Here is a 15,952-nt window from a genome sequence, read left to right as displayed (position 1 = left end):
TTATTTGGTCTGGAATGTGTGGGATTTTGAAGCTGTAGCACTGATGCTTTATATTCCCACGAGAGCGGTAATACATAGAATAGCTTTATGTGGACTGGAAGTGGAAGTGGAGATGGAAGAATCTACTTGGGAAGAAATACCTGACTGCGGGATACAAATAACCCTCGGGTAGGTCAGTTTGGGGATAATTTTAGTAGCTGCATATTGAGAATGGGATAACTTTCTATACATAACTACGAATTGGAAAACAAAATAAAGGGAGAAGCAATCCTTCCATTTGCATTAGCAAAGATATTTTAACCTAGACTAAAATCAGTACTATATTTTCCTTTTTGTACATTTGACAGGTTAGTTAGCAGTTTTGTTGGGATGTGAGCAACTTTCCTGTGTTAACCTACTATTCTATTAAATCTTGCACAGGTTGCAAGAGGCAGAGATTTGCACTGAAATACACTTTAGCTTATTGAGGTTTGGTAGATAGGAAAACAAGTAGAGATGGCATTCAGAAATGAGTAGGGATGGCATTCAGAGACATCTTTTCATTTTATGAAGACTAGTGACTGTGAGCTGAGGTATAAATACAAACAAAAGCAGGCAATGATGGCCTAGGCAGAGATTTTACCAACTGGCAGTATGAAATATTCGGTAGACTAACAGTTCTAATGGGTTTATCTTAGACAGTTCTTATGTTGTGAAAGTGCCGGTTAATAATTTACCCTTCCCGAGAGGCAGAAGCAGCAATCACACACTGTGAGCAGGCACTCTGGGCCTGTTGCTTTGCTGCTTTGCAGGAGCTCATCTTGCTTGCTGGAGCCATGAGTCCTGTTGGTTGCGACAAGAGTTCCGAGTGTCTGCACTTTGACAAATGGAAGCTTGGGGGAGAGCAAAATAAGGCAGGGATGTTTGGAGTGATTCGCTTCAAGTGGTATCTAAAGTAATGGATTACTGTAGCTACCCATCTGCTCCACATGAAAAAATGAATGGAGCTATGTATTTGGAAAAGTTTATTTAGAAGTAGTGTGGAGTTTTATATAGAATAGAAGGGGCAAGTAAGGAAATACAGTACTTTAAAGAATATGCAAGAAGCTTTAGAGAAAGAACAAACTAGTCTTGTTGATTGATACCTGGAATGTGCTATGTTGGGTTTGTTTTTTACTTTTTCAAACCTTTATTTATTTTTTTATTGCTATTGTAGAATTTACATCCAGAGGAATTACAGTTACATGAATCAAGTAATGAGTGCAATTCTTTTGAATCATGTCTCCCTTTTCCGCTCTGTCTCCCAGTTTATCTCTCTTATCCCCACCCACAAGTTCGTTTTCCACATAGTATCTAGTGAATACCACTGTTGCATTGTTCCCCCTTTTCTGTGTCCCCCATACCTCCCAGAAATAAACAAACAAGACAAAAAGAAAAGAAATTATCAACAAAAATATCTCTTGTTTTCTTTTCTTGGAATTCATTTCATAATATATTGTTTTATATTACCATGTGCAAGTAACTATTGAGCCTTTGTCAACCATTCCTGTGCATACTGTTCTTTGGCCTCACTGTGTGAATATTTAGAGTCGTATATAATTTATCATGTCCGTGTGTGTGTGTGTGTGTGTGTGTGTGTGTGTGTGTGTGTATTTAACAATCTGTGTGTTTACTTGTAGATTTATGGGCACATTATTGTCTAGCAAATATTGGATGCCAGCTATGTGTAAGATTCAACCACTGTGTGATTGTTACTGTCAAACTGGAGGGTGTTACCTTTCTGCTTTGTTTTGATGCAATAGTGAACACAACTCTGCTATGGATTTAAGTACTATTTATGTGTGGTTTATTTCCCCACTTAGCCACTGAATCATATTGTAGTGTTGGCATGGTAAGTTTTGTGATTTGTTTTTCCTGTGTGGAGAGGTTTTTACTCATACTGAATGTTTAGTTCTGCACACTTTTTTTTGTTAGGATTATGTCATTACAAAGATTTACAGTTATTTGATAATGATTTATTGTAGTAATTTATTCTGCCAGCTGTGGCACATTTTCAGAGGAATTTGTAAATCAAATTTATATAGAAATATACCAGGACATGCATTTCAGGATTTAATAAAATACACTCTAAAATCTTTCTGAAGTGGATAGTTTTATGCTAACACATTGGGGTTAAGCTTTACCTTAACAACAGTTGTTAATGTTCAAACTCTGCCATGTCTTTCCTACAACTACTGCAAAGAAGAAAATATAGTTTCTGGTTATCTACTTTGCTTCCATAATGTTAATTTCAAGTTATATTTGACCTGGGGTATTCACATGAGATGAAGGTAAATGGAAACATCATGACTTAAGTCTGTTCAGGCTATAGGTTTTAATCACTATTACAATGTGCATCTAATGTCAAAATCAAATCTAGATTTGTTAGGGTTGTAATCATCCCCGAATCCCCAAGTGTCATATTTTGCTCCACTATTCCAGAGCTGGTGGACTGTTAACCATGTGGAATACTTTTCACTTTGACTGGCTTGCCTGCTCACATGCCTCCTGCAATTTCTTTGTTACATACAAAGATGGCAAGTTATTGTATTTCCTTTTTCTCTTTTTCTAAAAAGAATTATTGAAAAAAGAGATTATTGAGATTTTGTTCGCTTTGTGTGTTTCTGTGTGTATCTCTGCACATGCTTGTGTGTGTTTGTGTGTGTGGTGGTTAACTGGAGGTAAGAGCTTGAGATTCCTTTCCTGGCTGGCTTTAAACTATGATACTCAGATTTTAGCTTCTGAATAACAGTTATTACAAGCGTGATCCACTGGTACCTGCCTTACTGAATTTTGTAAAGAGGATTGCAATTTAAAAAAAAAGAAAAAGAAAACCAGGGATGTACACAGGTTTCTGTGTAAGTTGCATTTTAAAAAAAATCTGGCCTTGAAATATATAATTGTCAAGTTATTTGTAAAAATGACCTGTTTTACAAGTCTGCACAAAAAATTTAGTTGTACAATTATGCTACCAAATTCATCTGATTAATTTGTGTACAACAGCGTGAAATAGCTCTTTTAATATTGGCCCTCAAACATACTAACATCATTGATCAGTTGTTTTAAAGTGGTAAAGACAGTCTAAACGTTTCTTGAAGCTGCAGTTTCAGATACTGTTTAGTTATAGTTTAAGGCACTTTCAATATAAGATGAAAAAAGCAATTAAAAAATACTATCTCTACCTTTTCCTAGTGGTTTATATTTGTTTATGGTGTTAGTCCATAGTAAAACAAAAAGCAAAATCAAAGTACATCTGAAATGTAAATTTTCCTTATTCAGCTTTTCTTGTGGCCACAAAATGTAGCAAGGTAAATAGTTTCTCATATAATTTATTTCCTTCTTTTCTTTTTTTTTTCCCCCTGTGGTGTATAGATCTTGCACTCAGACACTGGGTGCTGTCCCTGAGCTTTTCTACTCAAGGTTAGTGCTCTGCTGCTTTGAAAAACAGCTGTACTTCTGGTTATTTGGAGATTAAGAGTCTCGTGGACTTCCTATTTCAGGCTGGTTTCCAGTTGGGATCTTCAGATCTCAGCCTCTTGAACAGCTAGAACTATAGGCATGAGCCACTAGTGCCTGGCTAATTTTTATTTCCTAAAAGATGTAACGTACAGGGTGTTAGGGAGTTTGGCCTAGTGGTAGAGTGCTTGGCTGGCATGCATGAAGACCTGGGTTTGATTCCTTTATACCACATACATAGAAAAGCTGGAAGTGGTACTGTGGCGCAAGTGATAGTGTGCTAGCCTTGAGTAAACCCAAGGACAGTGCTCAGGCCCCAAGTTCAAGCTCCAGGACTGGCAAAGAAATAAATAAAAAGATGTAATCTCTAAAAATATTCTTAGAAACATCATGTAACAATCTCGTCTTCAATAAAAATTATGTCACAATATGTCAATCTTGTTAAATTGGAAATAATTTTAAAGTAAAATCATTAAAAATATGTGTTTTATAGTTTCATGCTTTATGAATATACCTTTTTTGAGTTACATTTCTAGAACATTTACAATTTTTATGATTTTTATTCTTCATATATTTAATACTTAATAATTTTGTTTGTTGAAAAAATAAAATCTGCAGTGTAAGATAGGGAGCTTCTTGAAAGGGAACAGAGAGGTACTGTGTGTGTGTGTGTGTGTGTGTGTGTGTGTGTGTGTATGTGTGTAAAGTCCAGGGCCTCGTGCATGCTAAGAAAGCACTCTTGCATTGAGTTATATCCGTTATACTCCTTCCTTCAAAAGTTTCATTGCTGATCTCTTCAGTGTGGCACCTTGTTTTCAGCGTTTGGCACTTTTGTGCTGAAGGTGTCACAGATAGTGGGCTTTTTTTTTTTTACATTTTTTTTTGTCTACTACTCAAGTGCTTACAGTGTACTAAATTTCTTATTCAATTTAAGTGAAATGGATAGGATATTTTAGAAGTATGTTCTCCTAGTTGTGACCTTAGTATGAATACTAGCATGCTCTTAAGTTTTTCTTATAGTTTTTCTTCCAGATAAGTAGGCTTATCTGGAAATTTTGTCAGTGACACCAAATTAGAATTTGAAAGATAAAAGACATAGTTCATGTATAACAAATATGTTTAATCTAGTGGTCAGACTAGTGGTGAGAGGCTGAGATAGGCCAGAAGAAAAAAAAAAAGTTCGGTGCTCAATTAGCAATGCCTTCCTTCACACTGAGGAAGTCAGTCAATGGAAGCACATTTTGTATTTATCTCCCTAACATGGAACCTCCTAAGAGTCTCTAAATACTTATTTAATCTATGTTCATTCAGCTATGCTTCCTAAATACTTCTGAATACAAGGTAGTGATGTGCCCAACAGGATAAGAATATTGAGGTGAAACAGGCATGAATTTAACTTTAAGCCTTGAAAAAAAGGAGGCCTAATTGGATTGGGCAGGTAACACTTACATCAAGAATGAGTTACGTTGAAATTTAGAAATACTGAATTTAGCTGGATGTGGTGGCTCATGTGTATAATACTAGTTACTCAGGAGGCTTAGATCTGAGACTCGTAGTTCAAAGCCAGCTCGCACACTAACGAGCGTGAGATGAAGTAATGCACCTTCTATCTGGTGAATATAATGTAACCCTTCTATTAAATATAATAAAAATATATGAAAAAAAGAGCATCAGAATCATCTCTAATTAATCACTAGAAAACAGGAAGTGGGGCCATGGCTCAAGGGGTAGAGTGGTAGTCTTGAGCTGAAGAGCTCAGGGATAGCGCCCAAGCCAGAATTCAAGCCCCATGACCCATAAAAACAGAAAAAAAGTAAAAGAAAAAGAAATACTGAGTTTAGGATCTAAGTAAGGATTTTCAGGGGCATGAATCTGGGAACTTGTGCTTGTTTGAGGAGCACTTCCATTTACATATGTCGTACAGTCTGGAGGGCTTCCCATCTGACATCCACTAAATGATCCCCATGTCACAGGTACAAGTGACATATGACATCTCTGTATTACAAGGACAAAGTAGTAGGAGCTGTAAAGGAAATGGGGCTTCATCTGCCTAGGGGTGAATGCTGAGGCTATATGCTATTGTATGAGATGTCACTCAAGAGTAGTTAGGATAAATGATACTTTGAAAATCTCAGAAAATATTCGTCATGTAGAAATACTTCATATGTATGTGTACATGTAGTCATTGTTTCTTTCAATCTAATGTTAATTTATAGTGGTTCATTCCTACAATCTCAGCATTTTGGAGGTTTGAGTTCTAGGCCAGTCAGCTTGGGCTACATGATGAGACCTTATCTCAAACAACTGAAGTTGATTAAGGCATCTGTTCTTAGAGATCCTTTGTTTTTAAAAGATCTCTCCAAATTGTTGATTTTTTTGTTTCTGATTATATAGTTTAGGCTCTTGGATGCTTTGTTGTCCATTTCCTGTTATATGTCTACTTTAGTTTCCAGTGTTTATATATGGATTTTTTTACTTTTTTTTTGTCAGGGTGATGTATAGAGGGGTTATAGTTATATTCATAATATAGTGAACATTGTTATCTCTTCCCGTGTTTTCCTCCCACTGTCCCTCACCCTACCCCTTCCTAAGTTCTAAATTTCATTTCCAACATATTGTCATGTGATTATCACTATTACATTGGTTTACTCTTGGTCCTTTGTCTCATCATCTTTTTTCCCCCTTTCCTTCCTTAATTCAAGTAAACAAATACGTTACAGCAACAACAGGGAATAAACCATAAAGGGAAAAAAAAAGAGTAAAGAAATCACATAGTACGCTAAAAACAATAAAAACAAAGATAAACCTCTTGTTTCCATATCCTGGAAACAGATGTCTTATAGATAAAAATCCCACAAACTCTGTTGCTCCTGAATATTATTAAAGTCCAACTTTTGGGGCCTTTGTACTTTGCCTTTGTATTATCATTCTAATCTCATGTCTTACTGTTTAATATCCTTCATATACTCAAAGAATAGTGATTCCTTTTCCTTGCAGTGTTCATTTAGAATGTTCTTCTCTGTCGCCTTTCTGTATTCCCCTTAGCCCAAGCAAGAGCTTACCTCTATGTGAGGACCAAATTGCTACATTCCTGGAAGTATGGTAGCTGTGAACACATGTACTCACTTGTAGCATTTCTTAGTAAGAGAAAGCAGTTGTTATGCTTGATTTTAACTTGCATGGTTATATGTAGTCTCTGCAAGTATTCTGTAAGTCAGACAAAGCTAGAAGGTCTTGTTTTAATTATTTCACTGTACTAGTATGATCATAGTTGAGAACTAAGAAGAAGCAATGTGTTGACAATCCTGGAGATGTCAAACACTTCCAACACTTTGGCCTCAAACTTCTAAGTTGTTCTGCCTATACTTAGTGATGAGGACCTCAAAAGCATTTCTCAGTTCATTATTATACCACACATTAATATTTTTTGTTAATTGCTAATGTGGCACTCTATGAAAAGTACAAACAGAAGATTTGATAGACAAAACAAAGTTTCCCTTCTATCCCAGAGGATATTTCTGTAAATTAGATTTAATAAATATAGAATCATTTATTACCTCATCCCGTCTCTTCCCTACACTTCATTTCTTAAAAAAAATAATTGGTCAAATACTATGTTACTATTCTTTGTACTCCAGACTTATTTGGGAATATTTCTTCCCAGAGTCTTACCAGAGTTTTAAAAATTCTTCTTAATAACCATTTAATATTTCTTAGAGAAGGCCCACATTGAAATATTGCAGTAAATTCTAGAAGTGGCAGGAAGGCCAACCTTAGCTATATAATACACAAGTACAGATTTCTACAAAAGGATAAAATTATATCTTGTTGAATTTTTTAAAATAGCATATCCTCAGATTTGTTCCCTTTCTATACCCCTGGGAAAATATACATCATAGGTATCCCTAGGAGAGCTAACACATAACCACTCCATGTTGATTTCAAAATAGGAAAAAACACCCATTAAGATATGACCTGTTTAAGGACATAACAGAATTTGCAACACTTTTATTAGAATTTTTAATTTTTATTGTAATGTATAGAAGATACATTATAGAGAGAAGGTGCATTACTTCTCATACATTGATACCCTTCTTCCTGTTTCTTTCTCCATTTCCCTCCCAACCCCTTCCCAATTATCTTGTTTTTCCCCTTCCCTTTCCTATTTCAAATAAACAAACATATAAACAATATGCTAGGTAATAAAGTAAGATACAGTAACAATTTGAGATAACCAAAGGGCAACAAAAGAAAGAGACATAACATAGTACATTAAGAACAAGGATCACACAAGATAAAGATCCTTTCATTTAGCCTCATCCTATATGACCTCATGTATCTAGGTGTTTTGCTATTGTAATCATTAGAACTTGCAACTCTTTTAATGAAAAATTTTGTCTAAAATCATAGAAACCTAGAAAGGCAATGTAGGATGTCAGGATAAGCACATAACTTGAAATCAAATCAAGTTGGTCTTAAATTCCCACACTTAATATAAGATTTTGGCCAAGTGACTTAACTCTCCTAGCTTCAGTTTTCTTATTGGCAAAATTGGAATAATAAAACTTGTCCCTCAGGACTTGAGAAGAACAAATGAAAACATATATTAAACTTTGCACAGGTACTTGGTACATAGTAGGTGTTTACTAATTACAACGTTAGCACTTTCCAGACTGTTTGCTTACTAAAAATGATTAATTTCCTAAGCCATTTGGATGCTGTCTTGCTGTAGATGTTTCTTAGGTAACGTACCACAATGATTTGTACATAATAAGTACTACAAACTTATCAATAGATTTATTCTGTTCTGTACCTCTGGAAAGTGTTAGTTTAGTTTTTAAGATCTACACAAAGTAATGGTGACCACATACTTGAGCATATGTGCCTTGTGAAGATGCCTGGCATGGTTTAATTTCAGACTTGCAGCTAGAGATGGGATTTGTTGAAGTTTGATAGCTGATACAGGGGGTTCTAGGTGGAATCCTCAGATTAATAGTATATGCTGATGACTGTGGATATGTACTGTCAACCTGGCGAATTTCAAGTTACCAATCATGAAGGTTCCATGTGTTTAAATTCCCAGAAAATATAATAGTTAATGCATACAAGTCAGAGAGACCAACTCTGGAATCTCAACCCTTGGGATCCTTGTTTTTTTTTGTTTGTTTGTTTGTTTTTTGTTTTTTTGTGTGCCAGTCCTGGACTTGAGCTCACTGTCGTTTGGACTTTCTCAAGTCTAGAGCTCTACCACTTGAGCCTCAGCACCACTTCTGGCTTTTTTCTTCCCTGGTCTCTGTGCATGGTAGGCAAGCACTCTACTATTTTGAAAATAAAAGCAGTTTAGGAGACTGGAGTCCTTTAAGGGGCTCTGTCAACATCTTATTTTGTAACTTGGCCTTCCTTTTCTTGATTGTTGAGTAAAGCAAGCAGATTAGCTTATTTTTCCCCCTCTCCTTCTCAGTACTTCTTTATAGTTCTGCGAAGATCTTTCAGGCTTTGGAGGCAAAGAGGACCCAGGTTGGTCTTCACTGGTTAAAAATAAATTTTGTGAGAGCTATTTTAACTGTTGATTAGCTATCACAAAGCCTGTGTCTGTGCTTGGAGCAGAGGCTAAGCACAATAGGGAGCATTTTTGATACTTGGCATTTGATTTCAATATGATTTTCTTTTGTGTATGTGCGTGAATTCTCCATATCTACTAGATTAATGCAGAGTGACGTAGAGGACATGCATCACAGCTGGATGGCTATTGTGGCCAGCAGATAATGGTATGTGGAAAGCAGGTGGGGTATGACACGTTAGGGAATAATGGACATGGACCTTTGGGGAGAGCATGCTAAAAGGAAGTGGTTTCCATTCTACCTCAGCCTACTGTTGTTATGAAGGGGCATGTATTGCTGGCTGACACATCTTTAGTTCCTTGACCCCTCACTTTTTACCAGTCCCTACCACACTTCCTGCCCTAGCCGATAGTAATTTCCCCGCCACCCACTTTTTGTGGGTCATGGGGCTTGAGCTTGGCCTGGGTGCTGTCCTTGAGCTCTGCAGCTCAAGGCTACCACCATGCCCTTGAGCCAAGCCCCACTTCCGATTTTCTATAAGTTGATTTGAGATCAGAGTCTCAGGTCCTTTTGTGCCGAGGCTGGCTTTGAACCTTTATCTTCAGATCTCAGCCTCATGAGTAGCTAGGATTACAGACATGAGCCACCACACCTGGCAGTAATCCATATTTTAAGTTATAATTTCTTTGTTTTAATTTTATTTTATTGTCGGGATAATGTATAGAGGGGTTACAGTTACATTTGTCAGGTAATGGGTACATTACTTCTTGAGCCTTGATACCCCTTCTCATGTTTTTGTCCCCCTTTCCCTTCCCCCCCCTACCATTTCTTGAATTTTACATGTTGGCTGCTAAAACACATACATACTGAGATATTTTCACTTAAGGGCCAATCAAAACATATCAGAGGCCAAACATGACTTGTGGGTTTTTAATTTGCAATCTGTTTTTATGTACATATATCTGCAACAACTCATATTTATTGAGTGCTTTTGTTTAGGCACAAACCTTTTGTGCTAATCAAAATATTTAATCTTTACAATTCTGTGAACAGTGTTATTATTTCTATATACACATAGTTTTGGATAAGTAACTTGATAAGATCACGTAACTAATAAAAGGAACCAGTTGGGTTCCAGTGGCTCACACTTATATTCCTAGTTGCTCAGGAGACTGAGATCTGAGGATCACACCTTAAAGCCAGTCCAGGAAAAGAAATTCTTTGAGGCTCTTTAGTTAAGCTAAAGTGGAGTTGTGGTTCAAGTGGTCGTATGCTGGCTTTGAGTAAAAATGCTCAGGGACAACACACAAGCCCTAATAAATTCAAGTCCCAGGAACAGCATACACATAAAAAATTCCATAAATAATCAAGATACAAGTAATTTCAATTACACTACAGATTTAGTTTTAACCACTGAGCCTAATATATGTACACACACATATTCTACATATGATATAAGTACACACATAAAATATAATTAAGTTGTATGTAGATATTGCTGTCTGATATTGTTTATTCATGTATGGCACATGGTTTGCATACATACGCTTGATTTGATAATGTACTGGATTACTGTGTGTTTTCACACTTTATAAGATTTTTTTTCTGATGAAGCTCAGTAAGACCAGGTAAAAATACCATGGGTAGTTTTTTTTTTCTCTTTGCCACAAATTAGACACTCTGTGCTTTGGGGCCAATATCCTTTGTGTCCAAGGGCAAAAGTTCTTTCTTGATGCCATATTTAAACCCCACCCATGGAAGTGGTCCAAGTCCTGAGTGATGATCACTTCCTCTGAGTAAGGGTATGAGGAATATAAGTAAATCTAGAAAGAGGAGTAAATCCCAAAAGGCAGAGATAAGTACTTGAGGTCAGAGACTGCATCTTTTATAGTTTGTCTACATACCAAACTCATTAATATGAAGAATTATCTTAGCAGCAGTGCCTGTAGTAGAAAAAATAATACAGAGAAGTTAGTCTTGTGTCATGTTTTCACATTAGCTTTCATGATTTCTAGTATTTGGGGATGTCTTTTGAAAAAGAAATTAAAATCAAATACCTCTCATGTTTCTACTATATTTCTACTTCTCTTTCTGACTGCATAAAGGTTTTTTTTCAACCTTAAAATCTTCATCCTATCCAGGTAAAACTATAAGATTCTAGTATTAAAAATGAAAACAGTATGAAAAAAATCTATACATTTATCCATTTAGATCTCCCCCAGGAGATTTTTAGAAAATATCTTGGTACCATAAACCCTTTTATGGTTTTATTTACTTGATAGGGAATAGGGGAGAAGAAAAGTGCCTGTCCCTCTGTGTATTCTTCTCAACAGTCCATACTCATCATGTGAATGGAAAGAACCCCAAACCTTCATTTTCAGAACTGTATCTCAGCTACTGGCTCCTGAAGAAAACCAGTGTGGTTCCAATGTGGGATGGGAAAAAAGTGGTTTGCATTGGCATCAGCCTTGTGGGTGATTTAGGGCTGGAGCACACACAGCTGTGGGTTACAGATGCTTGCTCTCCAGTATTAATGTGGCCAGCATGTGAAACCATGGCACCCACAATACTACACAAAGGTCCACGCCTCTGATAGTTTGAAAAATAACTCCCAGCTGAAGAAAGTCTTCCTTGAAGGCCTGGAAGACATTCCAGAGCAGAGTCTCTTTTAGAGGGGTGGAACCAGGAATGATATGCCTTGATGATGTTAGACTGGACACCAGGGACTATATCATAGATTGTGTACAGGGTCAGGAGCGTTAATAAAAAATAGCAACAACAACAAAAAACAAACTCTTCAAACCTTATGTTCATATATATTCAAAATTCCATGTTGGGAATGTAGCAGATTGCTTATACACTCAAATCATTTGGTACTTTCTTTGAAGATGTTGAGTACAAACCATTAGTGGTAGTTGTCATCTGGCCTGAGTTGGGTTGTGTTAGAAATACTCCCACAGAATTTTATTTCTTTATGCTGTCTCTTGGTGGAATCAGAGGATGCTGTGCCCAAGGAAAAAGGAATTAGTGCAGAGTTGGATGATATTTTCTTTTTAAGTTCAGTAACCAGGACTCTGTGTGACACGGGGATTTTTGTACCTCTCTTATAGGTTGTGTACTTCTTTCTAAAAGTGTATTTGAGAAAGTATATTTCCACGCTTCCCCCATCCAGTTTAGTGATATAGTTTTCTCATTCAGGTGCAATTTCCAGTGAAATAGTAACTTCTAAGTATCTAGAAGTTAGTTTATTGACTCTTATTGCACTTTTGAGTACCTCTAATAAATTATTTATTAGTCTGATGGATATGTGGCTACCTAACTATGGAGCATGAAATATGCACTGTTTTTCTAATACACTGTAGGGAGACCTGTTTATAAAGTATTTAGTATTGGTTTTATAATGCACTGTTGACAACACTAGACCACGGAGCTCAAAGATCAATCTCATTTTGGCCCACAGTATTAATGCTACTTTATAAAGCAGTGTGACAGGTCACTTAGACAGTGGCTCTAACAGAAGGACTCTGTTAGGAAGGCAGGCAGTGGTGGTACCCAGGGCAGTGGATGAATGTCTTTGTCTATATCCCCAATGTGACTCTGTGGTAGCTGCTGATGTTGACCAGGTGATGAAACCCCAATACTCCTGTTCTCTAGAGGAATTCTGAAATAAAAGTGCGGAATTCTACTAAAGCAGCATTCACTACCTGGCAAGGAGCTAGTGTGACTAGGTTATAGTCACATTCTTGGAGAAGGGAGTAACAGTAAGGAGAGCAACTTAAATTTCCTCAGTTTTGTCCCATATTAGTTAATGAAGCAATAGTCTTCCACATGCTCCTTCATTGAAACCCCATATGTGACACAGTATAAAGTATTTCATTTTTTAATCTATTTTGGACAATTTTCCATAGGAATAGTTCATAGATGTTTAAAAATATGTCCAATAAACATTTAGGTTTACAGTGTGACTAAATAAAAGTCAGATAATTTAAATCAATTCTCAGTATTAAAATTTCCCTCACAAGTTGGCCTTGTTATGGAAATGTTGTGTAATTGCAATGGTTTTATAATATGTCATTGCCTTCTAGGGTGTATGTTTTGGAGCAAGTGCATTAAGAATTCTTTGCTGGTTCTGAGTATTCCAGTTCCCAAACTGGAAACTTTAAAACTACATTGCCTTGAATCTAGTTGGCTTTCTTGTGATTTTTTATGTGGTTGTAGGCACCAATGCTGTGTCCTCCTGGTTATTTGCCATTTTTCTTTATTCCTCTTTCATTGCTCCTGAGTTTCATTTTACCCTGTTCAATTCCATTTGTGTTGTTTTTATTTTTTTTTCCTCCTCTGTAATAGTCCTTGGTTTTCTTCTTCGGTGCCTTCCTTAGCAGGTAACCTGATCTTTTACCGTTTTCAGTGATAATTTCTTTTCTTTAGCAATTATTTATTGAACACTTACTATATGGTAAACATTTGTTCGGCCTGTTACCAAGGATAGTAAACTTGATCCATTTTAACAAGAGTACACTTCAGTGGGAAAGGTAGGAAGTTAAATTGGCTTTTTTACTTAAGCACTCTTTAATATGTGTATTTTTAACCCAGAGTCTTTTCTAATCTCTCCCTTTGTTTTGTGAGGAAAAAAATAACCTTTTCTCCCTTTAGGGTCACTTTTCATTTGTGTTCATGATCATAGCCTCTCTTAGGACCCTTTTATATCATTTTCCCTCTGGCTTACATCTTCAATATCTTTTTCTCTGCTGGTTTCATCCCCTTTGCTTACGATAGAGTATGTTTTTCTTCTTTTTCTTTTTTCTCCTGTAGTGAGAAACAAACTGTCTACTCACTTAACATGTTTTCTAGGCCCAGCTAATTTTTTTAGAACACTTTCCTCCTACTTTCCTTATTCTCTTTATAGAATTTCTCAAAAATCTTCACCCTTTTTCCTCTTTTGTCTTAATTCTGGTGTAATATAGATTACATATGTCCATCGATCTACCAAGACAATCCTAATGACCCCAAATTGAGTATAAAATAGTTCATCTACAACTATATATGTGTATGTATATATATATATGGCATATTGGATATCTATTTACCTAAACTTTAGAATTATGACTATGCAAACATATCTGAAGTACTCTGTTATACTCAGATTATTTCGTTCCAACTTTTGCCAAGCCCCTTATTAGTTCTTCTCCTGCATTCCTCAAGAATTGTTTGAATTTGGTATTTATCATCTCTGTGAATTTTCATTTGTTATTACTTCGTGTTCTCCACTAGCACTATACTTTTCATTACATGCAATAATAGTATTATATATTAGAATATTTTAAACTCTGTCATCCTACCTCTTGTAAAATGTGTCTTGTCATTCAGAACATTAGACAGTCAGCCTCTTAACACTACAGATGTTTCCTGTCTGTTCCTTAATACCTTAGGTGTTCACTTTGGCCATGTTTTCTCACCTTTTAAGTCATATCTGGGCAGATGAACAAATATCTGAGAACTCCTCCAATACTGATGTTTTTTTCTGAGCATTCCTGATTACCACATCAGCTGCATGATCTACACTTAAACCAAACTGAGCCTTTTCCCCTAACTAGTTTGTTTTCATTTCTGTTGTTTGTGCTATTTTCCATTGCTCTGTCAGAGATGTAGTGTCACTTTCCCTCTTCTCATATCTACATCTCACCCAGTTAATCCTGTTTCCTTAATTTTATTCTCAAAGTATCTTGTGTCTTGCTTTTTTTTTTAAACCAGCCCATTTGCCAGTAGTCATGATACACAGTTTTTTATGAGGTTCTTAATTGATTTCTTCACATCTTTGTTTTCACACTTCAGTCTGTTTGTCATGATATAGCCAGATAAATCATCCTAAAGGCTAAAAAAAATAATCATACCGTTGAGAATATCCTAGCACATTTGACTGCTAGTGAATAAAAAGGAAAAGCTGGTTTTTTTCCAGTGAACTATACGATTCCTGCCATTATAATAATTCCTACTAAACATGGATCCTTTCATTAATTTTTTTCTCTGTAGACAACATACTTTTTTATGGTCAAACTGGATCAGTTTTCTAGGAGTATTAACAGTTCTTCAAGAGTGCCTAGAAGAAATGTTAATTCTGCAAAGAAGTTTTTTTTATCAGACTAGAAGGAATTTCTTTCTTTCTTTCTTTTCCTTTTTCTTTTCCTTTTTCTTTTTTATTTTTTTGTCAGTCATGGGGCTTGAACTCTGGGCCTGGGCACTTCCTTGAGCAATTAAACTCAAGGTTACTACCTTATCTCTGGGTCTGGGTGTTGTCCCTGATCTGTTCAACTCAAGGCTACTGCCTTACCCCTTGAGCCACAGCCCCACATTCAGTTTCCTAGTGGTTAATTGGAGATAAGAATCTCAGGTCCTTTAGTGCCTGAGCTGACTTTGAACCATGATCCTCAAATCTTAACCTCCTGACTAGCTAGGAGATGTGAGCCTGCTGAAGGAAACTTTTTCTAAGTCATAAAATTCTATTGTTTCCTTTACTGCATTTTAAAAGTTTATTCATTTTTATTATTAAGAAGTGTAAAAAAGGGTCTCAGTTCAACAAAATAGTTTCTATCCCATTTCTTCTAACCCTATTCATACCCCCAAGTTATGTTTCCATTTAAATTTTTAATTAATTAGTTAATTAATTAGAGATAATATCACACTATTGTAGCCCAACCTGGCCTCAAACTTGTAATCCTTGTACTGTAGCTTCTCAAGCACTGAGATTCCAAGTACATGTCACCACATGTAGTTCATATTTTGTTTTTGTATAAGGTATGTCTGCATGTGTGTGTGTGTGTGTGTGTGTGTGTGTGTGTGTGTGTGTATGCGCACGCATGCAGATGCTCACAAAGCTGCTTCTCTGTATTAGAATATATATTTCTTAAGATCAGGGAGTG

General features: G+C 36.2%; 1 protein-coding gene across 7 annotated transcripts in view; it reads left to right on the top strand.

Moving 5' to 3' along the window:
* Bnc2 (basonuclin zinc finger protein 2) overlaps positions 1 to 15,952 on the top strand; it is a 414,469-nt gene that overhangs the window by 113,554 nt on the left and 284,963 nt on the right. The window lies entirely within an intron of this gene.

This window comes from Megascapheus bottae, chromosome 3, assembly GCF_031878675.1.
Source record: "Megascapheus bottae isolate mThoBot1 chromosome 3, mThoBot2.hap1, whole genome shotgun sequence".
In the NCBI taxonomy this organism is placed as follows: domain Eukaryota; kingdom Metazoa; phylum Chordata; class Mammalia; order Rodentia; family Geomyidae; genus Megascapheus; species Megascapheus bottae.
This window is presented reverse-complemented; position numbering and strand designations above follow the sequence as displayed.